Source organism: Argopecten irradians, chromosome 6 (assembly GCF_041381155.1).
Source record: "Argopecten irradians isolate NY chromosome 6, Ai_NY, whole genome shotgun sequence".
In the NCBI taxonomy this organism is placed as follows: Eukaryota; Metazoa; Mollusca; class Bivalvia; order Pectinida; family Pectinidae; genus Argopecten; species Argopecten irradians.
In genome coordinates, this window is record NC_091139.1 from 45,427,461 (window position 1) to 45,437,678 (window position 10,218).

The following is a 10,218-nucleotide window of genomic DNA, read 5'->3' on the forward strand; positions in this document are numbered from 1 at the left end:
AGTAAAGAATGAACAAAATGTCTTGCATCGTAAAACCTATAATTATACATCTATCAGAAATTCTACCTCTTTTTCGTCTTTCAAAGGAAAGTTAAAACCAACCTTCCCTTCTTTAACCTCTAAAATATTCAAGAATTGTGAACCAAGGAATTTAAATATACTTTTATGTCAATACCACAACAATGCCAGTGATCTAAACTATGATAAATTATCTGATCATTTGACTGATGATGGTTCATGTTTGTGTGGTGCTCCAATTGAAAATTCGAAACATTTTTTTCTTGACTGTACTTTATTCTTTGATGTCAGACACCACAGACCTGCTATTTCTAATCTGATAGGTTTTATTAATGTTGAAATTCTTTTATCTGCATCTAATGATTTTTCAAATGATATTAATGAAATTATTTTAATGCATACAAGTAACTACAAATGTATATATAAAAAAAGATTTCAAGTTTATAAATAGTAAAAAAAATATAAGGCCAGTATATAAGAGTGTGAAAGTGTGTGTGCATGATGGTTTATATTCGCGTCAGAGCTAGTTACGGCACATATAACTTTAAATGAATACACTATGAATACAACAATTCTCGTGCATCGATCAGCTGATTTCAAACATCACGACAACAGCTCTCGCAATAAAAATCAACACAGTAACATTTCAAATGGTCACAGGATGTGTTTTGTTGTAACGCCAAGTGACAGGAGAACTATCAAACTTTTTATAATATTTATTTAATAGTCTTCACCAAGCAATAATAAAATGTACAAATATCTGTTGAATACTTTAGTAGACCGTTGAACTTAAATGTTTGACTTGTGTGAATGTGTTTGAATGTTGATGATAGTTGAAATATCATATGTGTTTTGAACATCTTTTTGAAAGAAAAATAAATAAAATATCTCTCGAACAATTTTATTTTATCGGAACATTAGATTTAAAAGAAATAATCGGTTGAAATGTTAGATAAGGAATATATTTTATTTTTGTTGTTGTTGTTTACTGGTGTGTGTAAACTGCATTTTTAACATTAAAATATCTGTCCAACAAATGCAGTTTACACACCAGTAAACAACAAAACAAAAACTAAAAAAAACAATTCCTTAAATATATAATGTATAAATGGTCCCAAAGTTCGTCTTGATAGGTGAATGCACCAACTGAACTTTGGGTAAATCTGGGATCCTGACATAAGATGAAACGTTAAGTGATATCTATAACCATCCTGTCAACACTTTTTAACCGGAAACAAGGAAAAAAACGTGTCTGTTAGTTAATGGAAACAACCAAGACGGTCACCTTACACCACTGGTCTCGCACCTGCCTGGCACATAGGGAAGATTAAAGCAATATCCTGTCACAATAGTATATTAATAATCCCAAATAAAAGGCCAAAATAAATTCAAAGTAAAATCAAAATCATTTCTATGACTGTGCCACTTTATGGACTATTTACCTCATTTTTATTTATGTTGAATAAATACATTAATGATGTCAATAATGGCCATTAAGAGACTTATTGAAAATGATTAAAAATACTGTTTTTTATTGATTCTATTTATTGTTGCAAAGTTACTGGATTTACTTTTTTGTAGTTTGGTGTTTTAATTGGCATTATGAAACAATGCGAATGAGTAGTGCCAACCCATATGCCTGTTGTCCAGAGCTATATGTCTGTTGTCGCAGCTAGTTTAATATATGCCTGGTAGTCATCCTTAGAATCATTTCACTGCTTCCAAAGTAATGCTGATAATCTTCAGTCTTCAACAATTTGTGAATCTGCTTCAGATGACTAGCCAATGAGTCCTGTAATTATAAAATTTAACATATATATCAATAGTCTTAATTTGTTATAAAAAAGTTACAGAAATCATCTAATAATGACAAAAGGAAGAAATCTGACTCATGTAGACAAGTACTTTGGGTTAAAGATGCTCCACCGCCGACAGTGTATAAATGATATTCATCATTTGAACAATAGAATAGTGTTTAATCGTGTATGCATAAGTCTAATTAACACAAAAAATAATATAAAATAATTTATTTTGCCTTTGGGTCAAGCGCAATCAGTACTTCATTCCATATAGGATATAGTGCTACGGAGTTTTTTCGGGATGCAAATAATTGTTTTTTTTAATATTTTTTACTTGAAGTGAAATTAGAAGCTCAAACTTTTCAACGGCGGTAATGGTGTAAAGTAAGAAACTTTTGTAACTGAAGAAAAAATACTAAATCGTCTGCTGCCGTTTTTGATAGTGAAAAAATACCATTTGTCAGCGGTGGAGCATCTTTAAATATATTAGCATCATAATTAATTTGTCTCATATACCTGATACACATTGATAAAATACAATTTTTTTTACTGTTAGCAAAACTTACTTTAAACCAAATACTGTAATATTGAGCAAGTGTAAATTTACCATGTATGATATATTACAGTGCACAGGTTATTGTTTATTTTGGTAGGTGTTATTTTTAAATTCTCTGAATTCATGAAGTTATATATGTAGTGACTGTTTAATCGATGTTTTAAGTTCATACCGCCAATTTCAAAATCCCAGATATTAAGTGTCTTAAATAAATCTAGCATTACAATTCTTCTATTTATCTAAAGAAATTCTGTATTCACATGTGTATCATGAATTGTTTTGCCTACAAATAAACACATGCTTTGTGATGTTTATAGACATATTGGCAATCTGGTAAATTGACTCTATGCATTAATATTAAATTTGATGTCATCGCATTAGAAAATAATACCAAAAATAAATCTTGTCAACTGCTGACATAACAACAAACTACTTCACATTTAAAGTGATATTCAATTTTGTTCATTCCGTTGTAATAAAATAAAACGTCGATTATATGGATGTTAGCAGGAATTCACACATAATTATGATGTTATAAGTTCACTTCATGCGCCGATGTCTGTCAAATAGTTCATATAATAATATACCGACCCATAGGCATGATAGGCAAAGAAGCAAAACGAAATGAAACTTACGATTTTCACTGCTTCTGTCTCCAAATGCGAAAAGAATTCCGTAGTTTACTAGCAAGGTGGCTTGCAACATGCAGTGTTCAAATATTCTTCGGTGTTTTTCAGATATGCGTGATGACGTCTTTGTTTACATTCGGCCGTTTACACTATTGCTGAGTGTCACGATATTTCATTGTATCTGTATCAATGTATTAAATATTTCCTCGTTAATGAAAGGATGCGTTAGTTGACAATCCGTGCGAAATGATAAGGAGCCAGCGTAACTCAGAATTTACCGTGTTTGTTAGCTTCTGCATAGATCACCCAGACGCTTGATGCGTACGTAGTTAACAAGCGTCTGTTTGAGTGAGACTTGGTTAAATTCAGTGGGCCATAGTAATGACATGATAACAATACATGTTCTCCAAAATGACTATCAATATAATACATATGTACATCTAAAAACAAACAACTTTTGTATCTTTCTTACGTCACGATGAATTAAAAAATTGTCATTATATAATAGATTATGAATGTGTACACCAAAGTACAATTAGATACTTACATACCAAAATCCTGACAATTCCTTTATTTAGTGTTACCCAAACCGGATGTTTACATTAAATATATGCAAAGGACTGGCGAGAATTAGGCCACCGATCGCTACCACTGATGCAAATTATCCTGACTATTTTTCAATTATAGACGTTCATGCTGTAGTTTTTGTAGACATGTTTGAAACTATTCTATTTAATGAAATGCCAAAGAAGTTGTTTATTACAATTAAACTGCACTATGGCAGCATATTTGTTCTAGAAAGAGGAAAAGAGAAAAAATCGCATGCAAATGAGAGGTCAATCGCATTTAAATTAGTGGGTCATCCGGGCCGTAGCAATACTGGAAAAGCAAGCTTTTTCAGTAATAAATAATTAAATATTAAAATAGATAAATAGAATCAATAAAAAACAGTATTTTTAATCATTTTCAATAAGTCTCTTAATGGCCATTATTGACATCATTAATGTATTTATTCAACATAAATAAAAATGAGGTAAATAGTCCATAAAGTGGCACAGTCATAGAAATGATTTTGATTTTACTTTGAATTTATTTTGGCCTTTTATTTGGGATTATTAATATACTACCTTTATACCGTTTTTACCTCATTATGAGTGGCACAGTCATTTCAACCTTCTAAGTGTCAAGGTCAGATTGTGTTGGAGAAAAAAAAGAACAAACCTATTGTCTTATTTTTGGGGAAACATCGGTTTCTAAGAAGCATCAAAAGCTATATATCAAGTATGCAACCATGATCAATTTCCTTACACAGTGAAAACAAACCTCGGGAATCCATCACGTTTATTTCAGTGACGTGTGGCGGTTAACAGAAGGGAGGAATCGTCGTTCAATTACGAAAATATGTTTTTCATGTGGCATTTAAAGCGATTGTAAATAATTTTACTACTTAAAAGCATTGGTTGTAATAACTTGACAGGATAATTGTTTAATTGCAATTTAGCACGACTCCTCTCGAGTTGTGACAGGATATTGCTTTAATCTTCCCTATGTGCCAGGCAGGTGCGAGACCAGTGGTGTAAGGTGACCGTCTTGGTTGTTTCCATTAACTAACAGACACGTTTTTTTCCTTGTTTCCGGTTAAAAAGTGTTGACAGGATGGTTATAGATATCACTTAACGTTTCATCTTATGTCAGGATCCCAGATTTACCCAAAGTTCAGTTGGTGCATTCACCTATCAAGACGAACTTTGGGACCATTTATACATTATATATTTAAGGAATTGTTTTTTTTAGTTTTTGTTTTGTTGTTTACTGGTGTGTAAACTGCATTTGTTGGACAGATATTTTAATGTTAAAAATGCAGTTTACACACACCAGTAAACAACAACAACAAAAATAAAATATATTCCTTATCTAACATTTCAACCGATTATTTCTTTTAAATCTAATGTTCCGATAAAATAAAATTGTTCGAGAGATATTTTTATTTTTTTTTCTTTTAAAAAGATGTTCAAAACACATATGATATTTCAACTATCATCAACATTCAAACACATTCACACAAGTCAAACATTTAAGTTCAACGGTCTACTAAAGTATTCAACAGATATTTGTACATTTTATTATTACTTGGTGAAGACTATTAAATAAATATTATAAAAAGTTTGATAGTTCTCCTGTCACTTGGCGTTACAACAAAACACATCCTGTGACCATTTGAAATGTTACTGTGTTGATTTTTATTGCGAGAGCTGTTGTCGTGATGTTTGAAATCAGCTGATCGATGCACGAGAATTGTTGTATTCATAGTGTATTCATTTAAAGTTATATGTGCCGTAACTAGCTCTGACGCGAATATAAACCATCATGCACACACACTTTCACACTCTTATATACTGGCCTTATATTTTTTTTACTATTTATAAACTTGAAATCTTTTTTTATATATACATTTGTAGTTACTTGTATGCATTAAAATAATTTCATTAATATCATTTGAAAAATCATTAGATGCAGATAAAAGAATTTCAACATTAATAAAACCTATGAGATTAGAAATAGCAGGTCTGTGGTGTCTGACATCAAAGAATAAAGTACAGTCAAGAAAAAAATGTTTCGAATTTTCAATTGGAGCACCACACAAACATGAACCATCATCAGTCAAATGATCAGATAATTTATCATAGTTTAGATCACTGGCATTGTTGTGGTATTGACATAAAAGTATATTTAAATTCCTTGGTTCACAATTCTTGAATATTTTAGAGGTTAAAGAAGGGAAGGTTGGTTTTAACTTTCCTTTGAAAGACGAAAAAGAGGTAGAATTTCTGATAGATGTATAATTATAGGTTTTACGATGCAAGACATTTTGTTCATTCTTTACTTCACTAGATCTGTTGGTTAACAAAGGGATTCAATTGAATTATTGGTCTAGTATCTGTATCTTCAATTCAATTCAATTCAATTACTGCCCATGAGGCTACATGAGTCTCCCCCGAACATCAGCTCTGGGTAAGATGGGGTGTTTTTATAGGGGTTAATTAAAGGTGTACATGTGTTGATATGGAGCTAAGTCTGTCTCAAAAGTGTTCTCGTTGCAAGATCACAGGTAAATCTCGGGTAAATTAACTCACCTGGTAGGTGATCAGCAAATCAGTAACTGTTAATTATTGTGAAGCTGCTGCAGAATACATTTTTGTGCTATTTTTCACCCTAATAAGTGTAAATATTTTACAGAAATAATATAACTTGCTTTAGTTTTCAGAATTATAATAACATAGACTTTGTAAAACATCTGTAGTAAAATTTGTCCCATTTATAGTTTCTTATTGATTTAAACTTAGTTATTTTTAGTTATAGTGTAAATACATGTACATAGAAATACTGTACTAAATAATTGAATTGAAACGTATTTTATTGTTGAATAATAAAAGGATTGGACACGAGTAATATCAACTTATTCAGTCCTTTCCTTAATAATACTATGCAAAATAATATGATATAAATCATCACGTGATGACAACAAAATATGACAAAAAACAAAATGTATAATAATATATTTTTTGGAGAGAGAGGGAGAGAGAGGGAAAGATAGAGAGAGAGAGCGTTGTGAAAAGAGATGAAGAGAAAGAATGTGAGATATTTTTTGAACACGAGTTACGTCTAGTTTAGTTTACATGAAATCAAAATCTATTACAAGACCTTATAAATCTATGTACATGGTTGAAAATAATTGTATTTTGGCCTACAGAAAATTCAGGACTTCCAAAAACTATTAGAGTACATGTACCTGTAAATTTATGTTGACATTCAGCTCATCTAAATTATGAAATAAAACAAGACTTTGAGTTTTAAATTATTTACGCTCAAAGATGAGTATCCTCTGTAAAGGTGTCATCTTTATCATGGCTTCACCTCCTTGCTTGTCACGTGAACTAAACCTGTGTCTTGTTAGAACTTTCGAATTCTTGATATCCAAAAATGAATTCTTGAAATCCAAAAATGAATTATTGATATCCAAAAATATTTTTTGATATCCAAAAATACTATTTGAAATACGATATCAATAAATCGAATTAGGGATATCAAGAAATCGAACTTTGGACATCCAAAAAGCGGAGAAAATAGTACAACGGCGCCCCATACTTATGCAGCTATGGTTAAAGGGACATAACTCGAGATGAACTCTACGATCGGTAGCAATCGTTTTGCATATTTTGATGGGGCGAAAATAACCGGTCGTTATGGATCGATTGATTTGACCTATGTTACCTTGAATGCATGACCCCATACTTGATGCAACCCCCAGACGAAATTTCAAAAGAATTGTGTTAATTCAACATTTTTCCACTGTGAAAAAGGTCATACATGATAAACTTATTTTGACAGTGGTCTATCATGTTACAGGTCTACGTATGCCGTAATCGATCTTTGATGTAAATGTGTTCTACAACAATTTTACTGTTGTTGCATATATGACCTGTGTGACCTTGAATATAATTTTAAGGTGAACAAAAAGGCATTTGCATTTGCAGGAACACATGCATGTCATTGAAATGTTTTTGAAATATGTTTCAAACTTTCGGGTAATATCGGAAAACCGACTTGCGTCACGTCACCGACACCGGCAATATACGTATAGATCGGAACCTCCCGAGTCATATCACGTGGCCAACATCGGCAATACCCGTACAGATCGGATCAGTTCGGTGAGTTCCGAGCTATTTTATACCAATGTACACGTTAAAAATAAATATTTAAATTTAAGAATGTAGTCTCATGGTAAGGTGGCAGTGTACAGTAGATTTGAAAAATTCAGCAAAATTAAGTGCAGGCTTTAATTATGTACACATAGCTTTTTAACCTTAAATAACATCTATATAAAAGTATATATATTTTTAATCTACACAACATTTGCAATAGTTATGCAGAGTTCATTTTTGGACAGGTCCGCTTTTTGTGGTTTTGTGAGCCTGTAAAAACCATGGTAACCAAATTTTTTTTTTTTGAAAAAATGCAAAAAATTGGGATTTTCAACCCAAAATTACACCCCCTCTAGGAGATTTTTTTTTCTTGAACACAGTTTAAAACCAAGCATCACTGCCGTGATAGCGGAACTGAGCCTATTTCGACATAGGTATATCATTAAACTTTTGAGCAATCTTACCTCGTACCCCAGCTATCAATTTCTGCTGCTACAGTATTGAGTTTTTCCATCTTAGACGCACATTCGGATACCCTCTAAACCATTAATCTCGAACCCATTTTGGGGAATTTCTTTATGCAAATGTGAAGCCTGCATATAATTCTCTAGATTGAATTCACCAATTTTAGGACATATACATTTTTTAATTTTTTATGCATATAATAAAACAGGGGCTTTCTGCTTAATAAAAATCTCACCCATGGCCATTCGGTCTTACTGTACACTGCTACCTAAGGGAGACAGATCATGATTTTTTCATACAGACGCTTGAGTTATGACAGTGCCCCAAGCCCTTCAAGCATTTGAATGACCGCGATTTGATTAATACCCCCTTTTCTGAAGTTTGAATTTATGAATAAATTATTTTATTAATTTTAAAAATAACAACACAAATAACTCTATCAATCTTAAATTGCTATTTTATGATTAATATATATTGATTAAACATTGTTAATCATTTTAAAACTAAAACTATTGACATCTAGGCTATATTGTAACAGAAAATTCTGCAGTGAATGTATAAAAAGTATATAAATAGGGGAGATAACTCTATTGTGAATCCCGTCTTTTTCAATGAAAAATGAAGGTTTTTTGGTGCTAAAAATGCTCTGTCTTGACAAATTGTGGTTCAATTTTCTTGAAAATTGACTGATTAAAAGCAACTTTGTCACTTTTTAGTCTGTTATTTTTCTATAAAAATTGAACTTCACAATTTTGATTTATTTTCATTTTGGTGAGAATGTTTTAGGTAATTTACTTGCGTCTTTTTTACCTAATTTCCTCCAAAAATGATCACTAGAAATTAATTATGACGAGAAGTAAAGCATTTAAAAAAAAAAAAAAGGATTGATATATATCACGTCAATTAAATAATATATATATCGTAGAACATTTTGTTAATTATTTTCATTTACAGGGCGGATTTAGTACAGACTAATGCTGTTTTTTTCATGTGCAGAATCTACTCAAAAATGGCAAATTTGAATATTTATTAAGAAAAAATGGATGGTTCAATTTCTTCGAAACTTTGACAGAAGATGCATAACAACATATTTACTTCATAAAACAAATATGAAAAATATTGAACGACAGGAAAATTTTGGGGGATGTGAGACTACCACCTTAATTGTTTAATAACTACGAATTTTACAAACCTCGGTCAATATGGAAAGTTTAAAACTTAGAGAGGCGGAAAAAATATGTAGAACACTTGAAATACTTTTTCTATGCCAAAAATACAGCAAGTCACAGCTAGACCATACAACTTTAAACGTGTACAGTACACGTTAACAATCAATATTTAAATTTAATTGTTTGATAACTTTGCGAATACGAACTTTACAAAAGTCGGTAAATATCGAAAGTTTAAAACTTAGAGAGGCGGAGAAAAATATGTACAACACTCTAATTAACTATGCCTAAAAAAGGACTGCAGTACTTACAGTACTTTGATTTTCTACATCAAGAATTGTACTGAACATATAAATCAGATTTCCTTCCTCGACTCCGACAGAAACGTATCAAAAAAGACCTAAATGTTTTAGTAGTCAGCCATGGAGATTATTAACCAACCGCAATATCGGAGAAATTTCCGGCAATCTGCGGAAATACGAGTTGCTTATTGGCGACAAGTTAACTGTACGAGTTATCTTCCCTGGTGCTCTACTTGGTGGCGCTGAATCTTTATTCGCCAATCACAATCGGTGTAATAAACACTTCCGCGAATTTTACTTATAATTGTGGCTCGTTTTCCCAGTAAGAACCATAGTAAGCACCACAACATTGAAATAGGCCTAGTACACTGAATAAGGTAATAAGGTTACAGAAACATTTCGTATATCTAATATTGCTTGCGTTAAGTTTATTTTAATTCAACAAACGCAGAGCATTAAATTAAATTCATAAAAACTGAAGCATTGAAAGTTTCGTGTTATTTTATATCAATATATAACAAGTACCACAATACTAATACCTGATATCTATTATAAGCACCATGACATTATTGACCAA